Source organism: Cryptomeria japonica, chromosome 11 (genome assembly GCF_030272615.1).
Source record: "Cryptomeria japonica chromosome 11, Sugi_1.0, whole genome shotgun sequence".
NCBI lineage: Eukaryota > Viridiplantae > Streptophyta > Pinopsida > Cupressales > Cupressaceae > Cryptomeria > Cryptomeria japonica.
This window is the reverse complement of record NC_081415.1, coordinates 623,379,113-623,398,869: the sequence shown is the minus strand read 5'-3', so window position 1 is coordinate 623,398,869 and position 19,757 is coordinate 623,379,113.

Genomic DNA, 19,757 nt, shown 5'->3' with positions numbered 1-19,757 from the left:
CATTTTATTTGTTAGTGGCAAAGCTCTTAAAACTTTAGAAACAATCTCATCTTCACATAAGGTTCCTCCACAATATTGTATACCCAAAACAATTTCATTTACTCTTTCCATAAAAGCAGAAATTTTTTCATCTTCTTCCATTTTTAGACTTTCATACTTGATCCGAAAGCATTCAAGTTTTGCAATTTTGAATTTGGAATCTCCTTCATTCAATATTTCCAGTTTGTTCCAAATAGCTTTAGCACTAGATCTGTCTGACAATCCCATGACTTGTTGATCTGATGGTGCGCTCAAAAGTGCTTCTCTTGCTTTGCAATCATTTTCCTCATCTTTAGCCAAGTTAGGTGGATTAGGTTGACCTTGAGTAGGAGCAATATAATCATTCTTTGTAACATCCCATATGTCCTTTCTAATGCAATTCAAATGTGTCTCCATCCTGATCTTCCATATGCCATAGTTAGTTCCATCAAGTTTCAGATTGTCCTTCTTGAAATAGTTAGAAGACATTGGATCTCTTCAAGCTATTAAACTTCTACAAAAAGAGGACTAGGCTCTGATACCAATTGTTAGGTCCCGAAGACAACTGAGAGGGGTGGGGGGGTGAATCAGTTGTCCAATTAATTTAGCCAAAATTAACTTAACCAAAACTTAATGCTTAATGCAGATAAACCAAAATTTATGTCGGTGGACAATTTTATCATTTAATTACAGTACCGATAAAGATTAATGCATGAAGGAGAAAGAAAATAACATCCACAACACATAACACAAATATTTATACATGGAAACCCTGTAAGGGGAAAAACCATGATGGGAAGCCTTAACCACAATAAAATGATACTATTGCAAATAGTATGTGTGTACAATATGGATTCTGTACATGCAGAAAGGCCAGCTGCCTAGAGCTCACTAATCAATCACAAAATGAGAGTCACACTGACTACAATTGGATGGTTAAATCCAATGATAATGTAATGCATAAAATAGCATCTTCATATGCTGGATTCAGTACCAGTTTAATTTTGATTGCCTTCACAAAAACCTTACTTTAACCTTCAAATGATGTCTGTGTGTATAGCTCTACTTATTTTCACATATAACTTATTACAATTGTTTATCCAATTGCATATCAATCTCACAAATGAGATCTTACATTTATACCATAACCTAAGACCAATTGAATAGGTCATCTCACTAAAAGATATTACAATAAAATCAATTACAAATAAATCATTATGTGATGCATGATGTCGTCTCAATGCATTTGCAATAATAATAAATCATCTCCATAACATATCGTGCTGATCTAGAATAGATGTGCCTACCGGTGTATATCTTGGACCTATTTGTCGGTAACAACAAAAATGCAAACCGAAATAAACCAATAACCAAATCACCAAAACCAAGTGACCAGATAATGTCTTCAACATAACCACATAGTCTCCAAGTCATTCCAAGTGCCGGTGAACAATATAACTTGCCGATGAACTAAATACCAGTGACTATGCATAAGTCTCTCAATTCCCGGTGAACATAATCAAAGATCTCCAAGTGATGATAAGTGTTGACAAGTGATGACAAGTGTTGACATCAATGACAAAACCATATCAACATATCCAAAATATCAACAATATGGCCAAAGGGGAACAACTTCAAAACTTCAAGGATCTGGGGTTCCAAGGTTATGATAGGTGAAACACAGACTTTGGGATTTCAAGGCCTAGAATCCCAAACCTAGGGCACATAAAAACATCAACACGCAAAATGAGAAACAAAAAAAGAAAAAAAGAAAAAAGCCAAATAAAATCTACACTAGAAAACTATAAAATCACCAACCTGATGGGAGAAAACGCATGAAATCTTGGAAGCACGGAGGGCTGAACTTGAGAGGTCAGAGCTGGAAAATTTGAAAGCTTGAGTGCAAAAATGAACTTTCCCCTATTTATATTCTCATGATAAGTCGTTCGTACGATTGCCTTAAACATGACCTCGGGAGTCCAAAACCTCGAACTTCTGAGGTGACAAACAAAAAAAACCACAAACACACCTCGAAACTTCAAGGTTCTGGGGTTTTGGGGTGTGTTTGAACAACAAGCAAGGTGCCTTGGGACTCCAAGGTTTTGAGGTGCAAGCGTAAAACAACTTTGGGATCCTGGGGTTTCGGAATTCGAATATTCACAAACAAACATGGAACAAAACATGAAGAACTCATAGTTTTGGGATTCCAAGGATTAAAAAACAAATGAACAAGTCAAGACCTCATGATTCTGGGGTTCTGAGGTCTACACCAAAGACAAGAAACAAGGATCCTACCTTGAGACTCTAGGGTTCCAAGGTAGGACTCAAAACAAAGCAAAGGACACCTTGAAACTCCAGGGTTCTGAGGTGCAAAAGGCAAAAACTAAGAAAAGAAAATCTACAAAAAGCAAAAGAGATGGGACCCATATTTTCAAGACAAGGAAACTGGTGGGGTTAGGTATGGAAGGCATAATAGTACCTAGGGCTGTATTTTTCCCATATAAACCTATATGCTCTCCCTTTCTCTCACCTCATTACCTCTAAGCTTGTACTTACATACACCTTTGGTGTGTAGATAAAATTGGGACCAATGAACTATGTCTTAGGTCCATGGTCACAAATTACCATGTTATTTGCTAGGCCATAGGCCTTAAGGACAAATTTGGACCTTGACACTTTTTGTTGTGTAAGGTAAAATCTATGTAACACCATAGAAAGTTCACTTATCTCCATATTTAACTCATTCTACCTGTCTCAAGTATAGATGTGAACTTAGGACTAAGGAGCTATGTCTTGTAGTCCCAAGTCATCAATAGCCCCAATCCTTGCTATACATTATTTTTGGACCCTAACATATTATTTCTCTTCAAGAGTATAGAACCTAGGTGATAGTTCTAATACTTAATATAAGTACAGATCCAATAGCCAACAAGATGAGAGGGGGAGGTGAATCATACAAACTTAATCATCCATAGAAACATCAGATTCAACCTCGGTAACATATATATCAGTCATATAACCAAAAACTGTCAAACATGCAAACTCAAAAGCATATGAACAATATAAACCTCATAACACCATATTTAACATGGAAACCTAAATAGAGAAAAACCACTTTGGGATTTCAAACCCACTAAGAAATATACTCTTCTAGAGTATGCTCGGTTAAAAGCAAATCCTGTTAAAGATTACAAACACATTGCAAGATGTGACTTGGTTAATGGATTTCCCTCAGATCTGTTAGGATCTTCACTTTGTTACAAGTGACCTTGTCAAAGGATTTCAAACACTCAATCAGAATTTCACCTTGTTAGAGGATTTACATATAAGACTATTAAGTCCACTTGGTTAAGAGATTTCCTGTCACTTTCACAAAATAATAGTAATACAATATATCTGCAACTTCACATCTAAAATGCTAAAGCAGATTCCTATTTGTTCAGTACAATCTAGACATACAACTAATCTTGTCTATCTGCTAGGCATCAATACTCTATTATTCTAATAAGTCTTCAAGCTTCTGTGCTTGGTAATCACTATGTAGCATCCATGTGCATACACTTGCCCACATACATTGTTTATCAACAGTTTCCTATTTATAAACAATCTTCTAACTGCTTAATCTCCTTGATCACATTTCCCATGATCAATCATAGCCATCAGATCTTCAATCTTGTCTAGGTTCATTGTATCTTTCGATCTGAAAATATTTTACCCTGCCTTGGAACTTGCACATTCACCTTAGAAATTGTGTTAGGGTAATGCGGTTCAATCTAAGCTGTAGATCTTCTTGCCGACTTTCCATTGCCTTAGATTCGTTTAACAAACTTCTTCCACGGCTTGCCAATCATTGATCCGCTCTAGCTCATCAGCTTCTTTTATTAAATATCACATGTAAACATTTAATGCATTCTGTTATAGCTCAGTTACAACTCAGTGAATACTAAACTTCACTCGGTAGACATTTTGTCTTCATTAACCAACTGCGATAACCTTAGGGTTTATCGACTAGTTTCTTTGCTTGATAACATAATATAGTATTAACCATTACATTTTATAACATATGTATGATGTTAAAACAATCTAAAATATCAAGATCTCATCATTGTCTGACTCGGTAGAGTTGCCCATTGAATAACTTATCCCCTTATTCATCATATTCTTTCATGTGTCTTTACCGACTCCTTTATAATCTTCATATCATATTTCTCAAGATATGGCAACATCATACTGAATTAGAAAATCAATTTCTTGATATCAATGACAAAATAATAATATCAAGATAGTAAAACATCTTTAATAAATTATGTCCATAATCATCAAAAACCTTCTCAATATCCTTATAATGTAATATTGCCAACAATCTCCCCCTTTGGCATTGATGGCAAAACCAATTGATTTGATCTTTTAAAAAAATTGGATTGCTATGATTCTAAAATGCTGAAATGCTCTCCCCCATTCATTAGACTTCTCTTATGTTTTTTTCTTCTGTTTTCAGTCTTTATTTCAATCTGTAGTCTTTTCTCAGTCTTCTCCCCTTTTGTAGGTCTTCTCCCCTTTAGGTCTTCTCCCCCTAGGTAGGTCTTCTCCTTGGGTAGGTCTTCTCTCCCTTTGACAACAATGCCAAAAAGAAAAAAGAACTAAAACATAATTTCTTTCTATAAGAAGTTATTTCTTGTTGTTGTGTATCAACTGAGTCTCGGTCAGAGCATTTGTCTTCAATTCCTATTCCTTGGATCATTCTCTGTATTATCCATTATTAATTCCAATACACTTTCAGAAAAACATTCTAAAGTGTATCAATCCAGCATCAGCTCCCTGAAAGATATTTAATAGAGTCATCGAAGTGATGCTTTCACCAAACTTAGTCAGTGAGTAAAAGATAGGGGTAGGACCCCTAACTTACTTCTAAGATATTCAAAAGTGTCCTTTGGTAGTGGCTTGGTGAAGATATAAGCTATTTGCTCCTTTTTGTTAACATATTCCAACACTACTTTCTTCTCTTGAGCTTCTTCTCTAAGATAATGATTTTTGATAGATATGCGCTTTGTCTTAGAGTGCATAATAGGATTATTTGAAATATTAATGGCACTACTATTGTCACAGAATATAGTTACTAGCTTGGTAACTTTCTCATTTATACCTTCCAACAGTTGTTTGATCCACGCAATGTTGGTACAATTCAATGCTACTGCAACATATTCAGCTTCGACTATTGATTGAGAAACACATCCTTGTTTCTTGCTAAGCCAACTCACTAGTCTTTCTTCGAAGAAGAAAGCTCCTCCACTTGTGCTTTTTCTATCATCAATGTTGCCTGCCCAATCAGCATCAGTATAAACTTTTAAATCAAAATCATTTCCTTTCTGATATACTAAGCCATAATCTTTAGTGCCTTTCAAGTATCTAAAAATTCTTTTGATTGCAGTCATGTGGATTTCCTTAGGATCTACAGAGAATCTTGCAACAATACCTACTGCATGTGCTATATCTGGCCTGCTATGAACAACATATTGCAACTTTCCAATCATAGATCAGTAAAGTGTCTCATCAACAGATGCAGATTCATCATTCTTTGATAGTTTGCAGTTGGTAGTCATAGGAGTACTTACTGGTTTTGAATCCTCCATTCCAAATTTCTTCAAGATTTCCTTTATGTACTTGGATTGAGTAATGAAAATCTCATTTTTTATTTGCTGTATCTCTTAGCCTATAAAATACTTTATCTCACTGATTAATGACATCTCAAATTCTTTGCTCATTTCATTTCCAAAGTTCTTGCATAAAGATTCATTTCCACAAAATATAATATCATCAACAAATATGGCTGAGATTAGTATTCCATTTTCATCATTCTTCATGTACATGTTGTTGTTCTCACTTGTCCTTATAAAACCAATCTTAATCAAATAAGAGTGCAATCTCTCATACCATGCTCTCAGTGCTTGTTTCAGACCATATAAAGCTTTGTTCAATTTACATACCTAATCTTTATCATTGTCTTCAACAAATCCTTCAGGTTGTTCAATGAAAGCTTCTTCTTCTAATATTCCATTCAGAAATCCAGATTTGGCATCCAATTGATATACCTTGAAGTTTTTGAAAATAGCATATGCCAACAATGTTCTAACTCCTTCAAGTCTAGCATCAGGTGCAAAAGTCTCACCATAATCAATTCCTTCTTCTTGGGCATAACCTTTGCAAACTAATCTTGCTTTGTTCTGAATGACCTCACCTTTTTCATTTAGCTTGTTTCTGAAGATCCACTTTGTACCAATTACATTTTTGTCCTTCGATCTTGGGACCAATGTCCATGTGTCATTCTTCTTGATTTGATCAATCTCTTCAGTCATAGCATTTATTCAATCTTCACTGTTAAATGCCTCTTTCATAATTCTCAGTTCAAATTCAGATATCAAACATGTGTTCTATCTCAGTTTGTTCCTTGTCATCACTGGATCATCCTTATCTCCTATATTCTGACTTGGTGCATGGTGTCTTCTGACATACTTCGCTAATACAGGCTCGATAGGTTCTGTATGATCTTCTTCATCACTCGATAATTGGATATTTTCTACATTTTCTTCAACAGCTATCTCGGTAGGACTTCTTAGTTGCACATAGACAAATTCATCATAGTCTTCCAGTTCTTTGGAATTCCCTTCATCAGTTCTTTCTGCAAATTCATTAATTTTCACATTTGCACTTTCTACTATTTTGTTAGATGATTTGATCAGACATTTAAATGCTTTGCTTCTAGAAGAATATCCTAGAAATGTTCCTTCTTCACTTTTCTGATCAAACTTGCCATTTCTATCATCGTTATGAATATAGCATTCACTTGCCAACACGATGAGAGGGGGGGTGAATCATACAAACTTAATCATCTAGAAAACCATCAGATTCAACCTCAGTAACATATATATCATTCATATAACCAAAAACTGTCAAACATGCAAACTCAAAAGCATATGAACAATATAAACCTCATAACACTAGATTTAACGTGGAAACCCAAATAGGGAAAAACCACTGTGGGATTTCAGACTTACTAAGAAATATACTCTTCTAGAGTATGCTCGGTTAAAAGAAAATCCTGTTAAAGATTACAAACACATTGCAAGATGTGACCCGATTAAGGGATTTCCCTCAGATCTGTTAGGATCTTCACTTTGTTAGAAGTGACCTTGTCAAAGGATTTCAAACACTCAATCAGAATGCCACCTTGTTAGAGGATTTACATATAAGACTATTAAGTCCACTCGGTTAAGAGATTTCCTGTCACTTTCACAAAATAATAGTAATACAATCTATCTGCAACTTCACATCTAAAATGCTAAAGCAGATTCCTATTTGTTCAATACAATCTAGACATAGAACTAATCTTGTCTATCTGTTGGGCATCAATACTTTGTTATTCTAATAGGTCTTCAAGCTTTTGTGCTTAGTAATCACTATGTAGCATCCCTGTGCATACACTTGCCCACACACATTATTTATCAACAGTTTCCTATTTATAAACAATCTTCTAACCGCTTAATCTCCTTGATCACATTTCCCTTGATCAATCATAGCCATCAGATCTTCAATCTTGTCTAGGTTCATTGTATCTTTTGATCTGAAAACATTTTACCCCACCTTGAAACTTGCACATTCACCTTGGAACTTATGTTAGGGTAATGCGGTTCAATCTGAGCTATAGATCCTCTTGCCAACTTTCCATTGCCTTAGATTCATTTAACAAACTTCTTCCATGACTTGCCAATCATTGATCCGCTCTAGCTCATCAGCTTCTTTCATTAAATATCACATTTAAACATTTAATGCATTTTGTTATAGCTCAATTAGAACTCAGTGAATACTAAACTTCACTCGGTAGACATTCTGTCTTCATTAACCAACTGTGATAACCTTAGGGTTTACCGACTAGGTTCCTTAGGGTTTACCGACTAGGTTCTTTGCTTGATAACATAGTATAGTATTAACCTTTACATTTTATAACATATTTATGATGTTAAAACAATCTAAAACATCAAGATCTCATCATTGTCTGACTCGGTAGAGTTGCCCACTGAATAACTTATCCCCTTATTCATCATATTCTTTCCTTTGTCTTTACCGACTCCTTTATAATCTTCATATCATATTTCTCAAGATATGGCAACATCATACTAAATTAGAAAATCAATTTCTTGACATCAATGACAAAATAATAATATCAAGATAGTAAAACATCTTTAATCAGTTATGTCCATAATCATCAACAACCTTCTCAATATCCTTATAGTGTAATATTGCCAACACTAGGTAGACATAGAAGATAGATTTTTAGTCCCAAGGTTAATGTCATATTAGAAATGCTAGCCATCATCCACTAGTACATTTGGAGCAGTTTTCTGATGACCATTCATCAGAACTTAGACAACTAAATGTCGAGACTCGGATGTATTTGGGTAGAAAATCCTCGTCGCTTTGGTGATTCCGATGACGAGATTGACGTTGAAATTCTGATGCCACCATGTCGGAAATTTCTATGCACCCGCGCCATGTTTTTTTGATGAGACATCAAAATTCTAACCTCATTGCATCCTTTATTGTTGTAACCTTTTTCGATGACCTTTTATTACCATAACCTTTGTCGATGTATTTTACTTTTGCCAATGTGCATCAAGATAAGTCTTATTGATAGCCTCATCAGCTATTGGCAAGACATGATTTCTCCATTGTCACTAGTGTGTGTTCTACCGATGGACCATCTTCAAGGAGATGTTGGAATTTTGATGATTATGATGATGGATGAGGATGCATCTTGTGATTTTTTTGTCATCGCAGGTATGGAAACATCGCTAGTTGTCTTGTGGTGTTCATCGGAATTCTGAGCTTCCCCAATATTTTAAAAAAAAAATTTGACTACTTTTGTCTACAGCAATGACCCTTTATCACCGTAACCTTTGCCGATGCATTTTACTTTTTGGCAATGTCCATCGAGATAAGTCTTACCAATAGCCTCATTGGCTATCGAAAAGACAAGATTTCTCCATTGTCGCTAGTGTGTGTTCTGCTGATGGAATTAAAGGGTTAAGCACAATAGGTACTTGATTATCAGGAATATAAAGATGAAATAGCTACAAGAATACATGAGAAGACTTATCATAAGGAATCATAATGGTAAATGCAAAAAATGTCTTGTAGCTAGTACACAAAGCATTCATAAATAGTCATATAGATAGTCGTATTATTGTTTAAAAATACTATCAAAGGAGGATATTATAAAATTAAAGACTTAGAACTCAATATGCAGTCATAGATAATAGTGTAGGGTTAGGTATAGTCCTAGACCTTGTTTAAAGGGAAACATGTGATAGTGCATGTGCCTAAGGAAAACTCTATAAAATAGTGAGCAACAAGACTATCAAGAACATTATTTTAGTCTTAGACATACACAACTCAAGGAGATAATCATTAGCAAAGAAAGCACTTACAAAGATATATCTAGTCATAAGAGATAATCATCTGTGTTGGAGACATGAGAATATTATAGAGCACAAAGTAGATAGTGCCATCATAAGATGTACACTCCATTTAAAGGCTCCAAACTTAAGGGAAATACAAGGAGATTCCATCAGTACCAATTATAGTCCATAAAATCCTTGTCGCAAAGCAAATAATTGACAAAGCATAGTCATAAAGAGATAAGAAGATAAAGTATATCAAAGAAAAGAAAAACTCAAAGGCATTCAAAGATGTAATAGTTACAAGGCATGCACAGAGGCTCAATACAATGGTGATACAATGTTGCAGACTAGTAATGAGGAGTGAAGAATAAGGATTTTGATAGAAATCAGGTTCTAAATACAGAGGCACATGATAGTAATTTTTAGATTAGACAATGCAACATGGAGATATGATCAACTTCTATGAGAAATGAAAGTGTAGTCATGATAATAATTTTTAGTAGATTGGACTGTCATAAACATGTACATGGAAATGAATAAAGGGTGGGAGTTTCAGTTAACTGAACATCAACTTAGAATGCAAGTTCTTAGTATCATTCATCATTTCAGGCATTAGTTTTTAGAGAAAATATGGATTTCTAAGTTCATCATCAATTTGAGACCTAAAAAGGTGGAAATGAGGAAAATTTCATTAGTTCTACATTAGTTAGAAGCCCCTCATAGGTCATACATGAGACAAGATGGATTTTAGACAATTTAACAGCTAAGTTACCTATTTGGGTATGCATATGGATACAGAATTGGGTATAGATTCATGGAATTGGCAAAAAAAAATAGTTGGGTAGGGGTATGGGTATATTCGTACACACACACACATACATATATGACATAAAATCTACTCCAATGATATAAAAGTAGCTGAGATCAAATGTAATATTGAATTTATTTAGTTTATGGCACATTGAAATTAAATCAATGTAAACACTCATACAAGGAATTGCATAGATGCAAAAACTATGTTGATTAATGATGCTCAATTAGGTCTTGAAACCCTCAGAAAATATTGACAATACCAGATCTAGTCATAAAGATAGTGGGACGGTAAAATCTAGTGATAAATAAGGCCACTATAACTATTGGAACATCTCCAAGATGAGAACTAATCAATATGATAACCAGTTGACCAATAAGAAATCACTAATAGCAGTTTCACATCCTTATGACAATATGAAGAAATCAACAAAAATAGAAATAAAGATCAGATTGGACCAATGATGACAGGCTGTGTATTTATGACAATTGCAATTTGAATAGTAGTTTAAGTCAAATCACAACCCTTAGTAGGCTCTAATACCATGTTAATTTTAGTAATCAGACTAAGAGTAAATAACAGAAACTAAGAATGTAACACATCATAGCATAAGAGCAACACACAAGAACATAACAATACCCTGGGAAAACCTCCCTGTTGGAGGAAAAACCTAGCAACACTATTCAGATCTAATTATATTAATGTCATAATGTAACTAATTACAAGTACACCCACCTAGGCCTTGAGAAAATCAACTTATCTGAATTATAAGTTCTAATCAAAAGTTGACCAAATCCCAATCACATATAGGTCAGTCTCTAGGGAAGATATCCTTTACTCAGAATTCACCACCAAGTAGGGAATACTTGATCAGAGGTCTCCTGAGTTGCACATTGGATGAAATTACTCAACTGAGATGACACTCGCTGTTGATGTCCAATGTCTGATCGCTACTCTGTTGATCACTTGTCTTCTTAAGGATTTCATAGATCTAAAGATATGGTTGATGTCCTTCAATATGTATTTGGTGAGCCTTGGATAGATTTGCTGACCTCCAAGGAAGATTCACTGATATTGTAGAAGGACTTGCTGATCTTCAAGATAATTCGAATCTATGTGAAAGTCTTCAACTTGCCTTGACTTTATATGAGTTACAATGCCTTAACCTTGCTAGGTCGGCCATTTGGAAATTCCCGCCAAAATATAAACAAGTAATTTCATTTTACAAGATACAAGTATAGGTCATGACCTATTTACAAGCGACATAATTTTGCTGTCAAGCCATATTTTACATAATGTTTACACATTATACATGCAAGTCACATCACGTTACATATGTATTTAACATAAATCACCAAAATAGGGCCCAACCAACATGGTGACAAATTTCTACTTTATGAATTTATAGCTAGTGCATAATATCTATCTAGACTTTAACTAGATACACCAAGAATCCCATCAATTACCAGAACTCAGTTAGATCTACAAAAATCAGAGTTAGATGTAGAAGCACTACAGTCCATCATTCAAGATATCAATTCATTGGATCCTTGGCATACTTCTAACTCTAGAGAGTAATGTATTAGGCCTATTTTTATTTCAAATTTTGAAACTAACTTAACATTTCAACATTAAACTATTAGGATCAACATCATGCTTACAAAATCCCAAGCTTATAAAATATTGTCAATTCTTTCATCAAAGCATTTTACTAAGGATTGTAGGGAACATAAAACTCCCTCTTAATCCTTAATATAAATTGTGACAACCAAATCTTTTGATGATTACAAAATATAAGATTCCACTAAGGAAAGCAACCATCAGAATGAGAAATGCTAATTTCCTTTTCCCTTACTTTCACTTTCTACAAAAGGAACCCATAACACAATCATTATGAACATGGCACACCTTCAGCCATCTTCTCAAGTGAAGGAATGAGCTGAAAGCTTGTATAGGCTCTCATGTCTACTCCCAAGCTCCCTCTGAAGCTCGAAGCATAATAGTTCAATACTATCTTGAAGAGAAACATCAATGTTAGAATCAAACATGATTCAACATCCCAATATAATGAATTAATAATAACATGAAAATTCATGAGCATTATTCAAATATAAAAGAACATATCTCTTTATTGGCTAGTCTTCCACACAATCCACCAACGTTCTTAAGTTGTTCCATTTTCAAGCCCATGGATCTCCAATGGCAGCATGGCCTTTGACCCTTTTCATCACACATCATCTACTAGTAGTCATGCATTTCATCCTGATTGCATTGATATTTGGTTGTTTTCTCATACAACTTGACAGCTTTGAGGTGAGTGACTATATACAATTTGAACTTAGGTTGTGTCATAGATCGCTAATTATAGAACCAAAATCGCCCTTACCAAATTTATTGACTGTGAAACATAAATTGATGTGTCTAGGATTAGTTTGCTATGTGCATGGAGATTAATTTGCAAATAACCTTGTGAATTGCCTTAATTCAAATTGGTGGCTCTCTCTAGTTGATAAATTTGATATAAATTTAATGTTCGAGCTAATATATCCATTGACTTCTCAATGAGAGAAAAATGTACATCGGTAGTCCAAGGAATATGAAGATGCTCATGGTAATCAATAGCTCTTCCTAAAAGAGGTCATTGTGATATAAGATGATCAATTTGCATAATTTGAATACCTTCAATCATAGTATAAAACTACACTACATTTTTTAACAGAATGTAAATTGTTTTCCAAATATTGAACAAATAACAAGAAGATAACCGTGCCAAAAGAACTAAGAATGTCATATGTTGATCACACCTAATCATATTATTGTATTATTGAATTATAGTTAAATAATTACTGATAAAAAAAACTAAAACAAGTGTATGTCTTCAGAGAAGTGATGTACATAAGCCAAGTTGTCTTTCCAGCCAATGCATAAAACTAATCAGAAGGAATATAGAATAATTATTTAAGCACTAACCACTCAATTGAAGAGACACATTGTATAGTTGAGCACAAACATATGATTGATAAATACCAAAAGAACTGAAGCCACAAAATCTCCATGTTGGGAGAACCCAAATCATTCTAGCTGAATAATGTCTATTCAATAGGTTAGATACTTCTATTCTGCATTGTTCTTAGGTTTCATCATCAAGAGATTGAACAAAGTCTCAAGTATATTCATCTTTTATGAAAAGAAGACAGAAACTAATCAAGCATTAAGATTTAATAAATGTTTACTTCAAAATATAATAGGAAGTGTTCCCCATACAAACTAAATATCACATATGTGCCATGATGAATGAATAAGAACAAACCACTATATATTATATGTTTCCAACTGATGTTCTATACTTCAAATTTAAAAAAAAATATCATTTCATTCATCTTTCAATCTTCCTATTTATGCTTTCTACTTTCTATAATATCCACCAGGATACTGCAATTAATACTGATAATATTAAGTATCAATAATTTATGATATATTTAGATCAATGCATCAATGCATCATCAATATGCATATCAGTAACATTGTTGATATTTAGATCATTGCATATGGAAAATCACATCATGAATTTGGGTTAACAATAATGTTGTGAGATACACATACTCAAAGTAGAGAATAACTAAATACGAACTTCTAAAACTTCAACTAGGGTTAGAACAAATTCTTAACAAAAAGACGAATCTCAAACTACTGTGATAGTTAAAAACCCTAGGATGACAATTATACAAACCCTTAATAAAATACTAGGGATAAGGGTTTGAAGCTAGAAGAAAACAAATGCACAAAATCAACATATGAAAGCACTCTTTGATGAGGTAGTTAACAAACAAGAAAACCCTGTACTCTAGTTAAGACCCCAACTAGGGTTAGAAAACAAAGTGCTAAAATAACTAATACCAATAACAACAAAGAAAACATATAAAAATCCTCAAACTAAGCAAACCCTTCTTAAAAGATGAAAACAAGTGAGAGTAGAGGAATAAGGACACCTATATTCTAAGATTTTATTTGAAACCTTCATACTCTTGTTACGGCCCCATCGATGCCCTCAATCTTCAAGTTGTTATGTTGTTGTTGAGCTATCTGATATAATCGATTCCTGGAGATTTTTCCAAAGTGGATACCATTAAACAAAGTGAACAAGAGAATGCAAGGAAAGCAAAGTAACTTGCAAAAAAATCTTGATGACAAGAATGAAAGGACCAACCTCTTGTACACTTGCTATCGAGCATCTATCTACAACAATTGTGCCCCCTTCCTCCCAATTTTTGTACCCTGAGCCCATGTAATTAGTTTTTTCCTAAAATACCACGTGTTCTTCAGAATTTGGACATGAAATATGAAATCTGAACTATCGACAAAAGTCAACCTGATAGTAACACACAAGTAGAAGGATGTGATTGGGATAGAATACACTGATGAAGTTTATCGACAAAACATACACTAGTGGCAATGGATAAATCTTGTATTGCCGATAGTTGATGATGCTATCAGTAAGACTTATCCCAATGGACATTGGAAAAAGTAAAATGCATTGGCAAAGGTTACAGTGATAATGGGTCAAAGCTTATGCTGAGGAGACATAATGTATTGGGAGGAGCTACGCCGAGGGAAAAGACAGCGGGGAAATTATGCCCATTGCCTGAATACATTTTAAGCTATTCTAATGCCTGATGAGACTAGTGGGATAACTCACACTGATTAGTAGGAAGAGAGGTCATAGGCTTATGTTATCCTGATGAGTAAGAACAAATCAAGAGGCTATCAAAATCATTGAACCAACATATGTCGATCAACAGGTAAACATGTTTGTCAGAATTCTGATGTGAAATACAAAATCTACACTATCGACAAAAGTCAACCCGATAGTAACACACAAGTAGAAGCATGTGATCAGGATATAATAAACCGATGAAGTCTATTGGCAGAATGCACACTAGCAGCAATGGAGAAATCTTGTATTGCCGATAACCGATGATGCTATTGGTAAGACTTGTCTTGATGGATACTGGCAAAAGTAAAATGCATCGACAAAGGTTACATCAATAAAGGGTCAAAGCTTATTCTCAAGAGACATAACATATCGCGAGGAGCTACACCGAGGGAAAAGAAATCAGGGAGATTATGCCCATCACTTGAATAAATTTTAAACTATCCTAATGCCCGATGAGACTAGCGAGATAACTCGCATTGATCAACAACAAGATAGGTCATCGACTTATGTTATCCTGATGAGTAAGAAGAAATCAAGAGGCTATAAAAATCATCGGACCAACATATGCCAATCAATAGGTAAAATCCTTGAAATTTTAACACATCGGAATTACAAATAACATGGGGTAATGTTTTTTTTTTAAAAAAAAAATCTGACAAAGCAAAATAAATCCCATAGCTCGTAAAAAATGCTCGTCGGAAATGCTCGTCGAAAAATCACTCCAAATTCGATGAGGACTTTCTAAGAACACCATTGTCATTGGAATTCTGATGAACGTGGGTAATGTTTTAAAAAAAAGGAAATTTGACAAAAGTTACGTTGTAAAATCTGACAAAGAAAAATAAATCCTATAGTTTGTCTGAAATCTTTGTCGGAAAATGCACCCAAATGTTCTACTGATCCATGTATGGTAAACTTCAAGCAGTATGTAATGATGCATGGTTAGGTTTTGCCAAAAAAAATCACAAAAGTTTGACATATTTTGTTAATGAGAAGGATCTAAATGAGTGGCCCCAAATGTGGCTAAGCAAAAAACAATAATTACAATATTAAGTATGTCAAAACAGAGAAGAATGTTAATGATGAACCAGTATTGTGAAGCCCAAATCTATATTTAATATCTCAAATATCTTCAAATTATATGAATAAAATTATTACAAAGTATACCAAGAATACATTTGTAGCTAACATAGTAAAAGAAAACTAACAATTCATATGTGTGTGATCTATAATAAATTCATTCTATATAAGGGAAAAGTCTTCTTAGTGTCAGAATCAAGTGTAAAGGGAAATATTTTGTAGGAAGTTGATGAGGCTCCCTTCGTACACCACCCTATGTATTCCAAATAAAACAAATAGATTTAGTGAAGATTTAAATTAAAGAGACTAAAAAATAGTGTCCTTGCCTACACTAAATAATGTGTCATTTGTGTAATAACCCACTCTACTCGACCCAAAAAATTTGACTGTTTATTTATTTATTTTTATTTACTTATTTATTCTTATTTGGTTTTTGATTAAATCTCATACTCTGGGCATCTATCCAAATAGAATAGGCATTCATCCATCTGGGATGAGCATCTAATGATATAGGTTAGGCATTTGTCCATATAGGAAAGGAGGTTTCATCTATCCAATACTGGATACACATCCACCCAAATGGGGTAGGCATCTATCCAACATGGGATAGGAGGTGCTCTAGCTAGAGACTTAGACTCATCGGGACCATTCAGGTCCTGAGTCACTCTCTAAGAAATAAACTCCTCTAATAGGAGTGCACTGAGGTCATCGTCCCTAGGAGTAAATAAAATAACATAATACAAGCTTGAGTTCCACCTCAGAATTTAGCCTACAGCCTTGGGAAGTCAAGTGAATCCATATGGGATTCATTTTGAGTATGCATTGGAATACCCATTTTATTTCCTTTCGACTTCCAATTAGTAATTATATCCCCTTTGATTGAGAACAAAGGAACTTCACAGACCATCTATTCACTTTGATCAATATCCTAGACCCCAACCCTGATCACTTGAGTACTAGGGACAACTCCATCCTTAGACTACCTACATACCCATTTCTGCACAGGATCAAGGTGTAAAGTATGTAGTTCTATTTTTTAATCTATGGGTTTAATGTAAATTTTTCAATGGGTACACAACCCTTTTTAGGGTCAATGTCGAAGACAATTTCTTTGTGGTTGCTACTCACAATGGTAGCATTAAACAAAGGGCTCAAGGTGGCCTATATAGCTTGTGGCCTAAAACATATTGGTCCTATATCCTCTCAAAAGCGTCACCCTTACCCCATTATCAAATGTAAAAAATCATCAAGATAAAGTAAAATTATAAAAGCATCTCACTCAACCATCCCTAATTGGGTTTTCCAAGGTTTAACTGAGTGCATGTAAATTCATTTAAAAATTATCTTTTTAGATTATCGGTCCATTGGGGATTACCCACCCCTTTGATTTTAACTTCCATGTGACCCTTATTACTCCTCGGTGATTTATAGGGATGATGCCACAAACGTCGTTGTTGTATCTTTATTAGGTGTTAAAGGTAGGAGTTCAACACAATGACTTTACCCACCTAAGCGTGACCCAAAGGCACCATAGATACCCAATGCTGCTAAGGTTTCTGTTTTCCAACTCCTCTTTGTTTACTTATCTAGCTAAAGAACTCAGAAAGCTTAAGTATCACTCAACGTAAAACAACTTATGAAAGAAAGTATTATTATATTGAAAGCTTAAATAACCATTATCCTATTGCAACTTGAAATTTGAGAACATTATTTACAAGGACTTATAAATTGAAAAACAAATAATAATTCTATGAAAATGGAGAATCACTATTAATTCTAGAAGATTAATATTCAATTTGAGAAGGGATATTATATCTATCTTTTTAAATATAAATCACATGTTAACAACAACTATATAATTTGCACAATAAAATAAATATGTAACTTCCACGATAAAAATAAATGCGTAACTTTTATGAAAGATTACCAAATAAACTTAAATGAGGGCAATTTTAAATTAAATATTATATCATTTGCTTTAAATAAACTATTAGATGAGGAGACTATAAGCATGATTATTTGGAAAGAAGTTCCTTTAAATATTTAGACAATTTGGAATTAAATGAAGTTAAATTGATGTTTATAACTATAAGTTTAATAATTCATAATGAATTAAAATTACCAATTAATATAATCCAACGATCCCAAATTATAATTTAGTTACAAATTAATCTATAAATTTACCAGGCCAAAATTCAATTAAATGAACATTCCAATTTGTAAGTTTACCATACTGAAATTTAACCTAAACTAATCTATGAATAGTATTTACCTTTTAAATTATACTAGAAATATTATTTTACCAAATTAAAATTTAATTTTAAATTAATCTACAAATATTATTTTACCCTATCAAAATTTATCATAATAAATCTAAATTTTAACCCTACTAAAATTTAATTCCAAATTATTAATCTACAAATATAATTTTACCAACTAAAAGTTTAATTAGAAAGTATTAGATAACAATGTGTATGCGGGAAAAGTGGGCTGATAAAACTCAATATATGAAAATATTGCTAAATACTAGTCCACACACACACAAAGGACTTCTTGGTGCAAGCTATGGAGTAACAAAGTATTACTCAGCTTCCCAAGGTGGGTCCCATGGTTCTCTATCTCACAATGTCCCTCAAACCAATGTTTTTGCTCTCAGATCACTGAGCAAAATGGTTTAGGGATGGCAAATGCAACAACGAGGGATGCTTTGATGGATTTTAGTATGAAAGGTATGCTAAACTATGTATGATTTTGAAATGCAATAAACTAAATGATAAGATGACAAGATTAGTATGAGTACTATCCTAACATAATAGATTTAGTCTATGATTGAGCTAAGATGATAAAGAAAGTATTCTAAACATGCATATTTAGACTAATTTCTATTCTAAAGAGAGGCTAAAATGATGAACATAAAATGAGACATGAAAGCTTGAATGTATTTGAGCATAAGTGTGATACTACAAATTTGGATGATTTAAAATGGAGGAATGAGAGCTCTATTTATAGCAAAAACAGGGCAATGGATGGTCAGGATTGAATGAGTCGACCAAGGGTTGTTTTTGAAAGTTGGGGATCCATGTTTACAATTTGTACCAATGAAATGGTGACAAGTGTCAACATAGGGTTGGGTTGAGAGAAGGGGTTGGATGCATTAAATGCCTGAGAAGACCTCATGGTTATCTAGAAGGTAAGGGTCAAGCTTAAGTTAGGTTTACCCAATGGATTAAGACTTAATCCAAAGATAAACCTTTGTGCAAATGATTAAGAGATAATCATGGTCAAAGCATTAAAGGCCTGATGAGACCCTTGGGTTGGGTGAAGGTTGAGTTAAAACAAATTCTTTAACCATGTAAGAGGGTTTGAGTTAACCATTAATGGTTATTGGAGACTTTGGGGAATTAAGTGGTTGAAGACTTGAAGCCTTTAATGGTTATCAAAGACTTTGAGGAAATAAGTGGTTGAAGGTTGGAAGCCTTTAATGGTTATCAAAGACTTTGAGGGTTAGAGAAGTGACTTCCCTTTGCTTAGGGATGTGACAAAGTTTAGAATGATGGGTTAGGCTAATTAGAAGTGATTAGAAGATTCTAGAAGGGATTAGAAAGGGGTTTAGGATTTTGCAAGTGGATGGAGGGATAATAGGATTTAATTGAAATAAAGTAATTTAATTCAATTTGGT